The sequence below is a fragment of the Salmo trutta genome, chromosome 10 (assembly GCF_901001165.1).
Source record: "Salmo trutta chromosome 10, fSalTru1.1, whole genome shotgun sequence".
Classification (NCBI taxonomy): domain Eukaryota; kingdom Metazoa; phylum Chordata; class Actinopteri; order Salmoniformes; family Salmonidae; genus Salmo; species Salmo trutta.
In genome coordinates this window covers 33,344,232-33,358,316 of record NC_042966.1, presented here as the reverse complement: position 1 = coordinate 33,358,316, position 14,085 = coordinate 33,344,232, and the positions used below count along the sequence as shown (strand labels likewise).

The following is a 14,085-nucleotide window of genomic DNA, read 5'->3' as shown; positions in this document are numbered from 1 at the left end:
TTCTACTACTAATACCAGGGCGACCACTCTCACAGATATGCTTTCACTTTTCACAATTAGAATTGTGTGAGCAGGGGATGAATATTGTAAATAAAGATAACTGCCTCATGTGGGATTAGAACTCACAACCATGGAACTATTAGCCAACCGCTTTAGCAGCAGGCTGCACCACCAATCAGTTATAGTAGATGGGGAAAACATAATAAAAAAATTCATGACCACCATTGTCATCTATTTCTTAGTTACATTTTTACATTTACATTTTAGTCATTTAGCAGACATTCTTATCCAGAGCAACTTACAGTAGTGAATGCATACATTTCATACATTTTTTTTCTGTGCTGGCCCCCTGTGGGAATTGAACCCACGACCCTGGTGTTGCAAACACCATGCTCTACCAACTGAGCTACAGGGAAGGGCTACAGTAGTTGCAATGGATGTAGCTACAAATATACATGTATAATCCTCATAGCCTACATGTTTATTTTCTTTGTAAAAACACATAAATGTATATGAAATGGTAAGCCAAAAATTTGAATTTGGTCATATGCGGAAATGTGCCCTACTGCCTTTTTTATTTTGTGTAACGTCAGTAGTCTAGTCAAGGAGGCATCATGCAAAATATATTGGTACATCCCACTTACCAAGACCATTGCCAAATAAGGCGTGCTGTCACATGCTTCATAGTAACCCTTGAGGTGGTTCCACCCAGCACATAGAAGGGAGTGGATTTATATCGAACCCCTCCCTTGAAATTATGTAGAGCAGTGTTCACCAACCGGTCAATCGCGGTCGCTCTTCAAGGCATTTCTAGTTGATCACCAAACATTTCTGTAGAAAATCCAACGATAAAGTCTGTGATAAAGGCTTGCGTTCCTTTTTTTATTTGTGTTGCGCTGTTGGCGGTAGGTGCACTTGATTCAGAAGCCCTGTACACCGGGTAGGCAGATGGTTCAAAATGGGAACATTTTCATTTGTCTGAAAAGACAAATCCACCTACCAGGCAGACTGGGAGACCTGTAGCTAAATGGAGTGTGCCTACTGCGCTGGCCAATCGGATAGCTCAAATCACCATGCCTACAGCTTCCACGACCCCAGCCACAGCAAAGTTTGATAACATTTAAAACCTTGACCATAGAGGGATTGTCAAAGAATACAGCGAAGAGCTGCTGTTTTTATGAGGGAGTTTCTATTCAGCACTGTTTTTTTCAGTACCGTCAACACTGTTTTTTTTCAGTACCGTCAACACTGTTTTTATTCAGTACCGTCAACACTGTTTTTTTCAGTACCGTCAACACTGTTTTTATTCAGTACCGTCAGCACTGTTTTTATTCAGTACCGTCAACACTGTTTTTATTCAGCACCGTCAGCACTGTTTTTATTCAGTACCGTCAACACTGTTTTTATTCAGTACCGTCAGCACTGTTTTTATTCAGTACCGTCAACACTGTTTTTATTCAGTACCGTCAACACTGTTTTTATTCAGCACCGTCAACACTGTTTTTATTCAGTACCGTCAACACTGTTTTTATTCAGCACCGTCAACACTGTTTTTATTCAGCACCGTCAACACTGTTTTTATTCAGCACCGTCAACACTGTTTTTATTCAGCACCGTCAACACTGTTTTTATTCAGTACCGTCAACACTGTTTTTATTCAGCACCGTCAGCACTGTTTTTATTCAGTACCGTCAACACTGTTTTTATTCAGTACCGTCAACACTGTTTTTATTCAGTACCGTCAACACTGTTTTTTTCAGTACTGTTAACACTGTTTTTATTCAGTACTGTTAACACTGTTTTTATTCAGCACCATCAACACTGTTTTTTTTCAGTACTGTTAACACTGTTTTTATTTAGCACCATCAACACTGTTTTTTTTCAGTACTGTTAACACTGTTTTTATTTAGCACTGTCAACACTTTTTATTCAACACTATTACAAAACATAAAACACACTTCTCCCTACCTCCACTCACGCTGCAGCTGCATTGAAGGAGTAGCCAAGTGTATCGATAGCCCTGCGTTTTTATTATTATTAGCAGCTCATCGTGTCTATTTTAATATCAAGGAATATTTCACATTTTCTTGTCATAGGAACAACATCATCAGTCTCATAGGAGGAAAGGAAGGCGAGAGCAGGGACCGTGAGAGGCGGACCCTCTGCTGCTCTCTCCCTCCCTTCGCTGAGACTAATGCTGTGTTCAAAACAACTGGGAACTAGGAAATCGAAAAATCTCTGACTTCCGATTTCAGTGCGTTGAAGACAACTGGGAACTTGGGAAAAAAACAAGACCCGACTGGGAAAAATATTTTTTAACGGTCATCCAATTTGGAATTCCCAAGTTCCCAGCATTACCATTAATCAGATGCAGATACAGATAAGTCCAGTAAAATAAAAAGGTCATTATTTAAATTTATGCTCAGCTGTGCCTTGCAAGTGCTACAACAACTGATCTATTTTGTTATCAAAGCTCAAGTTTTGAAATATATGGTCTGAGAGGAACAATATTGGCAGGCCAGGCATATAGCCAATATGCTGTGATAATGTATTAGGCCTACTTCACAAACCTCATTTGTATTAGATTAATGTTACATTTTTTAAGTCATGTTTAAAAACAAAACCTGAGCGTTAGATCTCGGCTAGCTTTTTGACTGTGAAAGTGATCTTGACTCAGAAAAGGTTGGTGACCTCTACATCATGATTTCAATGGTAGTTGAACCACTTGGGGCCAAAAGAGCTAGATTTACTACTAAAATACCAGAATATATATATTTTGCAACAAACTGTGAAAATGAAGACCATAAATGATGTGTTTCATTATAACTAAGCCTAAAACATCTGTTTTTAATTTTTTTCATGAAAGTTACTAGTAATCATGGCTTAGCATATGCAGATGTCCAGACGGCATCATTCATTATCCCAAACACCCCCCACCCTTAGAGAGCAGTCTGAGGAATGTGCCATACTGTAGCTGGCCACTGTCGTTTGCTCATTTTTGACTTTCCTGACAGGCCTCTACAGTAATGTGCCTGTGACATCTGGCCTGGGTGCCAGCGGTAGGCCCCGACTTTCTTAATGAATTAACACGCTCATGTTGGCACTACCAAGCACATCATTTATTAGCAGACCTGGCTGGAACATACCCAGGGGGCAACAGGCTCCAGGTGACAATACCTCTTAGCCTGTCCGGGATTCAAGGTCGCAGTGCTGTGCTGCTGTTTGGTATAAAGCAGGACAATATATTACATTTTTTTGTTGTTGCATATAGTTGCCAAGAGTGAGTTGTGAATTAAGAGGCCATGTCAACGGTATTTGTCAACGGTATTTGTCAACGGTATATGAACAATGAGGATATCAGTTTCAACAATAATACATACTGTATAACAAAACCAATTGCTCCTTGCAAATAAACATACAGAGGCAAATTCTGTAGGATAAAAAGTGATTTTAATGTAAATACACTAACATTTGCTGAATTATACATTTTGACCTATTGTGTTGATATCTGCCTTGAAATCGAACAATGGCACAGCACACTTTTAACTGCACAGTTTTAGTTTACCTACGAACTTCATTACATACGAACCTCATCGCATACGAACCTCATCACATACAATGTCAGCATTTAAGTGAAAGCAAATGTAGAATTTATTTGTCCTGTTTGTCCCCTTGTTCAACACAGTGGAATGGCAGCAGAGGAAATACAATACAGAAACAGCACGTATACTTCACTGCCTGTAGTGAGGGGAAATAGAAAGAAAGAAATATCTCAGGTCGAGCTACAGTTGAGTAAACATCTATTAGTTCTGCATACCCGAAATACATTTTTGGGGGCTTTTGTGTAGAAAATGAAATTATAGACAGGATGCTTTAGAAACAGAGAAAATAAGTGACATATATAATTAGCACATACAAATAAAGCCTCCTCACTTCTTTTTGGCAGATGACACTCTTGTCCTTGTTGTGCTTCAACATGAGCCTTAAAGTTATCTGTTGAGCATCATGGCTGGTACGTCTCCCTCCAGTCCCTCCAGTATTCCCTTCGACCATATGTCTCTACAACCCCTGGCAACTCTCTGTCAATGTGGGTTTGACATCAAGGGTGCAGTCCGCCTGTGGGTGAGGGGCAGTGGGGATGTGTGGCTGTGCTTTCCACTGGGTACCATAGCATGTCTATAGCAATGATCTGCTCTCTGGGATGGAAAAGGTAGGAGAGGTGATACTGGTGAAACCCTGGTGAATTGAGAAAACCCTGGAGAACTGAGAAAACCCCGGAGAACTGAGAAAACCCCGGAGAACTGAGAAAACCCCGGAGAACTGAGAGAACCCCGGAGAACTGAGAAAGAACTGAGAGAACCCCGGAGAACTGAGAAAACCCAGGAGAACTGAGAAAACCCCGGAGAACTGAGAAAACCTCTTATGTTGCTTCAAGGGAAGAGTATAAGTTCTGCTCAACTTTTCAACAATAACAAAAGCTGATGTCTTGTATCAAAGGCAAATCCAATCAAAACTACAGTATAAGCATGCAACTCAATGGAAATGAAGGTTGTATGGAAACACAACAAACTAGTATGACATGGCTAACTTAATCACAATGATAAAATACATGCATGATAAAGTGTAGGCATTCACCTGGCCAAGTTGACTTGTTGACATGGACAGGGAAGATGCTACACATCCACAGAACCATTTGCACATCTGAAAAACAGGCAAGAGACAAAGCTTGACAATCTTCTTGATGGTGTTATTGTAGTCTTTGGATAAGTTAGAAAACATGGCTTTGTGGCTATTCTTTGCAATTTGAATTTGAAACTGCAATCAATTTGATATTGAACTACTGAGTGCTGTAAGTTTGTGGATTTTCCTGAATAAATAAGACAGTTGTGGTGATGAGCAAAGGCTCACTGACTGCTGTCTGGTCTACACACCCGTTCTCTTCTCCCCCTCGCCTCCCCATGCCAGTCAGCCAGTCTGTGAGGACAGATGCTGGGAGACGAGAAGCAAGTACAGGGAGTGAATATTTAGTAAATAACCGACATGAAACAAAACAAGGACAGCATCTGGACAGGGGGAACAAAAACGACATTAGTGCTGACACAGGGATGAAACTGAGGAATAGACATATAGTGGGGGCAATCAATAAGTGATGGTCCAGGTGTGTCCAATGAAGCGCTGATGTGTGTAACGATGATGACAGGTGTGGGTAATGATGGGCCGCCTGGCACCCTCAAGTGCCAGAGAGGGGGTGCGGGAGCAGGCGTGACAGTATCCCCCCCCCCCTCTAGGGGCGCCACGCGGTGTCCCACCTGGGCGAGCGTGCCGGGCCAGCCGAGGCATGGGAGCCCAAACAGCCGGCTGAGGCGCGGGAGCCCGACGAGCCGGCTGAGGAATGACGTGGGATGGGAGTCTGCCGAACCAACAGAGGCAAGAAAACCTCTCGAGCCAGCTAAGGCATGGAAGCCTGACGAGCCAGCTGAGGCAGCCCCGGTTCCTTCGGGAGTGGCACTCGACGTCACCAACAAAAAACAAAAATCTCCCTGATGTTGTGGTGTCAGCATTCTGTGAGGACAGACGCTGGGAGACGGGAGTGAATATTCAATAAATAACCAACATGAAACACAACAAGGGGGACAGGGAGAACAAAAACGACATTAATGCTGACACGGGGATGAAACTGAGGAATAGACAGATATAGGGGAGGCAATCAATAAGTGATGGAGTCCAGGTGAGTCCAATGAAGCGCTGATGCGCGTAACAGTGGTGACAGGTGTGCGTAATGATGGCCCTCGAGCGCCATAGAGGGGGGGCGGGAGCAGGCGTGACACAGTCAGTCACTTGGCAGTGGTTGGCATGAGACACTTCCTTGCGTGCTGAGCCTATGCAGACACCATCCTTGCCATGCAATCGACCCAGATGCCAAGCTCATTTGTGAACTGGCAGGACTGGGGAGCTGTACACCTCAATAGGTTCAACAACAGTAATTCCGTTTTCTTTCTCTATCATGGAAATGATCAGGGAAAACAAACAGTGATGGAAAATGAAACCATTTCATGCATGGCCTGGGTAATGCACTCAGCTGAAAACTCAACAACTGGTGTTGCTTATTAACTTGTGTGAGTGAATCTTTCCCTGGTAATACCCCCTACATCTGCTCCAAATAATCTCTCTCTGCATACCAAAATGGTGGAGAACATTCATATGCGCATTTGAGTTCAATAAGGGTTAACTTCAGTGTTACTATGGTATATACTGTACTGAATTTTAACATAATCATGCAGAATATAACATGGGTTTACTTATTTTACTGTCAATGGTTAGTCTTGGACTGAAAGACTTGCAAGTGTCTTTGATTCCTTCCCAAATCCCCAGGTTGACTCTGCCAAGCCAAGTGCATTATGTCATGTTTGTGTTTGTGTGGGGAAAACAAGCCAGTGCCAATGCGCTACAAACAGATGGTGTCATTGTATATCACTGTCAAATGTTTTCATTCTGTCAGCTTGGATTAATATAATTCATCTTCAATCATAAAGTACACTCCTCCTTTGCTCTCCTGTGCTGTTAACTCCTTTCCACTACCAATGGGGGATAATTATCCATTTGAACATTACACACACTCAGAAAAGTCAATAATTATTAGATTCATTTGAGGGACGTTAAAGGAATTAACATGCCATATCTGACCTGATGACTCATTGCATTGCACCACGGTACAATTATTCAACATTGGTCAATTTATAGGCGTATTCAATAATTTTCTACACAAAATAAATTGTGATCTGAGAAGCCTTGAAGCACCTCGGCCTCTGACAATTGCATGCATCACATTTAACCGAACAATGACTAATGCTATTGTCTTTGGGAATCCAGCTCTGGTAATGACTCATTGGTAATCTGTATGTGAGACGACTCTGAACAATGGCACACACTTTAAGAAATGTACACCAACATTCATAGCAGGCTGGGGGATTTGAGCCCTTGGCTTGTGTCAAGCTGGCAACACGCTTGTTATGAAAATGGATCTGAGAGTGGCTTTTGGCAAAGGCTACACGAATGGCACTGGCAGACGTCTTTCAGCCCAGCAACACAAATCACTCCTTAGTCATAACGGCAAATAAACAGCCACCATGCAAATCTGGTCTGGGGCACTCCTAACAGGCTGCACCTGCTGAGAGCCAAGTGGCTCAGGCTCAGGGAGAAGATGGCTTTCAAAGTCAAGGGCAAAGAGGAGGCCAGCTGTTCACAAAGACAATTTCAAGCTTTGCTGTAATAGAACATAACATTAGGCAAGCATGTCTTAGTGCCTGTGGACCAGACTTAGTATTCATGATTTACCCATTTTATACCCCAAAATTGACAAGACAAATTGATCAAGACAAATTGATCAAGATAAAATTGCAGACAGAGGGTATGATGAAATAATTAAACTAAATGTTTGTTTGATTACAATCTACAAATGCCCCCCCCCAACCCCACAGACATACATACACAATTCATCATGAAAAAAAATACTATTTAGGGAGTTATTCAAAAGCCTTTCAAAGTGGCCCAATTGTCCTTCAGCAGTTGTCCTTCAGCAAATCTTTTGATGTTACAAGAGTGTGGAAAGATAGAGGGATTTACTTCCTACAGGCTAAATGTAACGGTTTCAAAAGCTTTTCAAAATCAACAAAGAACCCACAACAGATGAATCAGTAGCCTTTTACTGAAACCTGAATATGCATTTGATTGTATGTACGTTATGTTTTCACTCTTATATGTACCTATTCAACCCCTAATTGCTGGGAGACAACTGCTGTGACATATACAGCCTTTTATTTGTGTTAAAGATATTTTGTAGCCCACATACTTTTTGGATTTTGGATTGCAGCACAAATATAAGTTATGGTTCAGAGCAGAAAGCCAGAAGCACTGGCTTCCTCTCCGAATGGCTGATAGGGTTCATTAACAAAAGGCTGTGCCCATTCTTTGGCAACCCAACCCCTATAGTTTGTCGAAAGGTTTCTTTGTACAGGTATTGAGGACAAAATGTATTAATTTTACAGCAGGCGTGCAAGAAAGCTTCCAGATACTTACCATGCTCATTTGCACAAGGCTAATTTCTGGTTGTGCCCAGCACTTCAGATACGCGGAGGCACTCTGCGGTCCCCAGGGAAGACTTTACTGTGTGTTCCATACTGAGAGTTTTGAGAACAGGAAAGGAAACAGATGTGTAAATGGTATGGACATATTAAAGGAAATAGAGAGAGGAAGAAGGGACATACCTAAGGAAATGTGGGAGACAAAGTGCTCAAGGCTATTGTAAACGCAGCGATCTGAGATCTACTACTTCATGTGCTACTTCAGAATCGTGTTCATGTATCCCCTTGTGGTATATGAGCAAATGTGCAATGGTGAATTCCCTTATGGTGCATGAGCAAATGTGCAATGGTGAATTCCATTATGGTGCATGAGCAAATGTGCAATGGTGAATTCCCTTATGGTGCATGAGCAAATGTGCATTTCCCCGAATCCCTTGAACTAACATTAATTGACTTATGAATGTAGTCAACCAAAGGCATAATTTATGGATGACAGTGGCAGCCTCCTCTTCCTTGGGAGCTGCTGCAGCTCCTCATCAGCTGATTGGGCTGTTTTTATCCTGCCGTGTTAAAACACTCCTGAATTCAATTACAGGATCAGTAAGACACTTCTCTGGAACCGTGCTGTTCAACTAGAATCCTTTTAACACTCGATGAGGTGTGATATTTTCTATAAACAACGGTTTGATCTCTTGCATTTTCATTTTACTGGAATCTGAGATTAATCACAACTGTCTTTTATGAATTTGGCATCATACTGAAAATAATAAAGTATCTTACCTTATAGCCCAGATACATTAAGACATTTATAGCACAGTTTAGTGTTTCTTTGTGGACTGTTTAAATTAAGAGAGCGTGTTTTTCTGAGCCATGTTTTCACACAACTGTGTTATCTTGGCCAAAAAAAAGGCAATTATCCTCAAGGTTTTAGTAATCCAGTTCTGTGTGTAGCTACTTCATTGACTAACATGGCACTCGACAGAGAAGACAAATTAGATGCTCAGGAAATGGTTTTCGAAGTGTGGCTGTGACAAGGCTTTACTAGAAGCGTGACTGCAAGATGAAAATGTTTCCACCTGTGTGACACTGATTAGAGCAGACTGCCACTTTTATTTAGCAGACCCAAAGCCCCATGTATAGTACTGTATGTCAAACCTATCTGGTCAAAAATATATGTCCAATCCCTCTCTTGGCTCAATCCACTCCCAGCTTACAGGGAGCGCAGACGCTGTATTCAGCCCAACTCAGGGTTAAATGTCGTCATTAGTAGTCTGTTGTCTATTAAATGTTTTGTTAAAATGGACTGACATTTCAATGAACATCCATTTGTGATAATAAATAGCAAGACTAGAGACCATGGGTTAACTAATCAAAAGGGTAAAATGCATTTTATTGCATTTCATTTATTCCATAATAATGAGAACTGATGTACAAGGATTTAAGGTAATCTAATCACTTTATAGATAATGCTCTATAAGACACAAGTGTGCTACGTTGCCTTGCCTTCTACACCAAGCACATGCCCCGAAGCTACTGCAACATGCTTTAACAAAGTCTATGCAAGAGTTAATTATTCATGATCCTTTGCACCTGCAGTAATACGCATTTAAACCAGATAGATGTTACATATTGAAGGATCTCATTTTCAGAGTTGAAGCCATAGCAACAGCTGGTTCACATCTTAATAATCAGCTCTGCAGATTAAGTTCGGTATTAAATTAATGGCAAGTACAGTACTTTTGAAATCAATAGATAGAGAATAGTTTGCAGGAGGTTTATCTAATATCTAGTTCAGAAATTAAATGAAAAATCTATTTAGTGGCTAGTCCTTATCAAGATCAGTCTTCCCACTACGCCACCGTTGCTTCAGAAACTCATAAATGACAGGAAGCATCTGAGCTGGCCAGTGGCCACTATCACTGCATCTCTTTATATCTACAGGTAATGGCCAAAATAATGGAAACACTAACACAAAGGGATAGATTCTGTCAGATCTGCACTATCCGACACCCGCATAGCGGTTGTTTTGGCGGTATCGGAGAGGTGGAACTGCATAAAAGCAGTCAAATCCACAAGCGGCACCCAGTATTATACCTAAAGCGGACATTGCCATTGGCTGCACAGAGTCTCATTAAGAGAAATCTAATACAGCCTTTTTTACAAGTTTGAACACTGAGATGTAGGCTAGCCTAATCTACACCTCAATTAGGCTGATAGAAGTCCTCATTATTTCGTTGAATGATTTTACATTTGTGTGTCATTATTTCTATATAGCCTACACTTTGTCATTCTGAATTTCTAACGTGAATGGGATGGGTGTGGCTTCGTGACAATGACCACACGAGCAGCAGCTCACCGATTGGACATTTCTAACGCAGTTACACCTCCGACACTGCCAAAACACCCGCTATGTGGGTGTCGGCTATAGCGGGTTAATGCCTGAGCTGATTGGATCTAGGCCAAAGTATATGGAAAGCAGGTGCTTCCACAAAGGTATGGTTCATGAGTTAATAAAGCAATTAACATCCCATCATGTTTAGGGTCATGAATAAAAATTCTGGGCAGGCCATTATTTTGGTTACCATGGCTATGCCCCAATAGGATGACGATGCCCCCATCCACAGGGCATGAGTGGTCACTGAATGGTTTGATGAGCATGAAAACGATGTAAACCACATGACATGGCAGTTTCAGTCACCAGATCTCAACCCAATTGAACACTTATGGGAGATTCCGGAGCAACACCTGAGACAGGGTTTTCCACCACCATCAACAAAACACCAAATGATGGAATTTCTCATGGAAGAATGGTGTCGCGTCCCTCCAATAGAGTTCCAGACACTTGCAGAACCTCTGCCAATGTGCATTGAAGCTGTTCTGGCTCATGGTGGCTCAACACCTTACTAAGACACTTTATGTAAAGGTGTTTCCTTTATTTTGTCAGTTACCTGTACATTGTAAAAAAAGATCCCAGCTCAGCCCTTAAGGCATTTAAGATTAACACATTTATACTTCGTGTTCCTTGTATGACCTCAGGTAAGACATATAATGGGATCCTACTCCAGAAAGGTATGGGAAGTGTTATGGGTGTATTATGTGAGTCACCAGATGTTAATAAATCCACTGGAATGCTCTAAACTGCAGGGGATTTAAGCCAAGCCAGCTGTCCCTCAATACCGTGAAACCCCCTGAAAAAAAGTAGAGGTTAACAGCATGGAATTAATTCGGATGGAATGTCAATCTCAATAATTACCTTGCGTTCACATAGATAAACACCATTCTGTTTTTTAATCTCTTTGTTTAAGGGAGATTTGATGATAGTGACGCCAATCATGAGGAAATGAATGGTGAACAGAGAGCAGTTTAGCCACATATTAATGCAGCGGTTTGAGGCCAGAGAATAACTCTATCCCAGCTATTTTAGGGTAGAGATGCCTACATCTCTATTGTTTATGTTTGTGGTCTAATCTAGGTTGAGGGTAGCCTCGTATTTACCAGACTAATTACCGATGGGACCCTGTTTCAAAATAGGCAAACAGTTAGGCTACCATAAAAAAAGTTACCTAAAAAAATCTTACTCAATTCCTATGCTTAGTTCAGTGTTCTCTAACTAAAGGATTTTCAAACTTTTCTTGACCAGAGAACCACGCCCAGACAATCATTATGTTAGGAAAAAACAATCATATCATCAGGTGAATGATAATGGCAAGTAGAAGTAAACAACATTTTAAAATTAAGATATTTGGTAAACAGTTGGTTGGAAGAGGAAGTATGAAAATAGTTTATTACAGTAGCTCAAAATGTATCTTGGCGGTAGAGAACATTTAGCAGTTTTAAAGCTAATTTCCTGTAATTCTACGCATTTTGTCATGGCTAATGCTGTTCCTCTGCTCAAACTTTATAACAAAATCAATGGGCATGTATGTACCTTGAATGCCCATATTTTTTGGGGGGGGGAACTGTCTAGCTTTTAGTTGATTGTTAGTTTTCAAGATGGTACTGTCAAAATATATATATAGCTCAATACAATGTCTGCATGCCTTCTATCTGGTTTCGGTCATTTAAGTTGACACAGACTTTTTTTCTAAGAATTTTCTATACAGAACAAAACTGTAATTAGCTAAAATTACTGTAATTTCCTCCACATTAAAGGGATAGTCTGAGATCTTGCCCTTTATCTACTTCCCAGAGTCGAATGAACAGGAACAGCTAGCATGATAAGTGTTCATGTAGAATTCCAGTCATTGTGCTAACGCTAGCTGGCATTGGCTCGTGAAACTAACTTCCTTCATACTGGAGGACGCAGAGACATACAAATGGTATCCACGATGGCATTCTGATGCAGCTAGGGATATTCATGAAATAATACTTTTTCACATAAAAAAATCCCAACAAATAATTTTGCTAAAAATATAAACATTTGTGGACCCCCTGCAGTACCTCTAGGGGTCTGCGGACCCCAGTTTGAAAACCCCTGGTCTAACTAGATATTATTATTTTACTTTACCATTAGATTTGCCTTGCTAAAATAGCGAAAAAGGATGCATCATTTTTTATTGAACTGTTAATTACCCAGACGTTCTCAGCATTGCAGTAGAAGGGCACAGTTCCATTAGAGCAGAGATACTCCCCAAAGACTGGCATTCGTGTGCAATTAATCTGTACATTCTATCCAACAAGACTGCATCCTTCAGCACAGACTTTACCTTCGAGCATGTATCTGCTGCTATGCATTTCTGTTGAGTATATGATTCATTGTATTGTGTTACTCAAACATGCAGTTCTTCTACTTGCTTGATTTTTAAACCAAGTCTATCATTTAAAAGAAAGGAAAAACATTTTCTCCATTTGAGGGTTTTTGTCAAGGGAATGCTATGGTACTTAGCAATAGAAACTGCAAATGTCCAACAGCAAGCTATTCCTGTGTTTGCTAAGCATCATTACAGCAACCTATCTTGTTTAATTGAAATTATAAAATGTTGTAGCTAAAAATGAACATTGTCATTGAGGTGTCATTACTATGGTAATGTTTATGGTAGGTGTATTTTTTTGTTTTGTTATGTTAATGTTACTTTTCATATTCTGAATGTGTGTGTATTAGTTTATGTTAATGTACAACGTCATGTTTTGAATGTGTGTATTTTGCTATATTTCCAAAGGTACACAATGCAGTGAGCAAATGCATTAAGATGAAAATCCCTGCAAAGCATTGTGCACAGAACAACAAACAGGGTCACAATCTGCTTCCCCATCACATAATAGACAGATGGACCAGTCCCCTTCCAAGGAACAACAAGCTAGCGTTAGTATTCAGCGCTGTTTACTTTGCACTATTGGAAATGTACATATTAATTGCTTTCTCCTTTTGTTGTGTTGAAGTAGCACTGCCCAGAACTCAATATCATGGTAGAATTAATCCTTTTAAGAAATCGGAGCAGCAACACAGAACTTTCAGGTCTCTCAGGCTTGCACTCTGTCTAACTAACATGTTTATTCTAGAGACAACTATCCCCTTCCCTTGGGCGAAGTGGGGACTGAAATAGGATGCTTGCCAAACAACTTCAAAGCTCTTTATCATGGCAAATTGCCTACTCATGCAACTACTGGACGCCAGATTACAATGTACTTTATATATCTTCCCTTATAACGATAGTTTAGAAAATGAATTAATGCTGTATTCATCAATCTAGCAAAAAGGTAATGTTTTAATAATGTAGTAGTGTTTCCCCTCCCTAGAAAGCTACGACCTTTGGCTTTCACCTGGAATTGTTTATTTTTGTCTGAGAAAAAAAATAACTTTTCAATGTATATGATCTAGTACACAATACAAATAAAACAAACCCTATAGAAATATGATGATATCATAGTGAATTCATGACATGTGAATGAATCAGCCTTTTCATACTTTATAATATGTCCATATATAGTTTCAGTTTTAGGAACATCTAACCAAAATATTTCACCTTCTTTATTACTTTACTCAAAATATCATTACATGAGTGAA

At 40.4% G+C, this 14,085-nt stretch overlaps 1 protein-coding gene across 7 annotated transcripts in view; it reads right to left on the bottom strand.

Annotated features, from left to right (window-relative positions):
* Window positions 1-3,431: 3,431 nt before the first annotated feature.
* The window catches only part of LOC115201586 (KH domain-containing, RNA-binding, signal transduction-associated protein 2), a 126,755-nt gene continuing 116,101 nt past the window's right edge, over window positions 3,432-14,085 (bottom strand). Inside the window, exons 11-15 of one of the 7 annotated variants that reach the window (XR_003879770.1) lie at window positions 8,077-8,177; window positions 4,932-4,989; window positions 4,636-4,701; window positions 3,934-4,236; window positions 3,432-3,738 (exon numbers count right to left, since the gene is read on the bottom strand). The gene's annotated coding sequence lies outside the window, so the exon portion shown is untranslated. Of the gene's footprint in view, window positions 4,237-4,635; window positions 4,702-4,931; window positions 4,990-8,076; window positions 8,178-14,085 lie in introns of all 7 variants that reach the window. The other 6 variants (XR_003879767.1, XR_003879769.1, XR_003879771.1 and 3 more) reach the window with 6 other exon arrangements.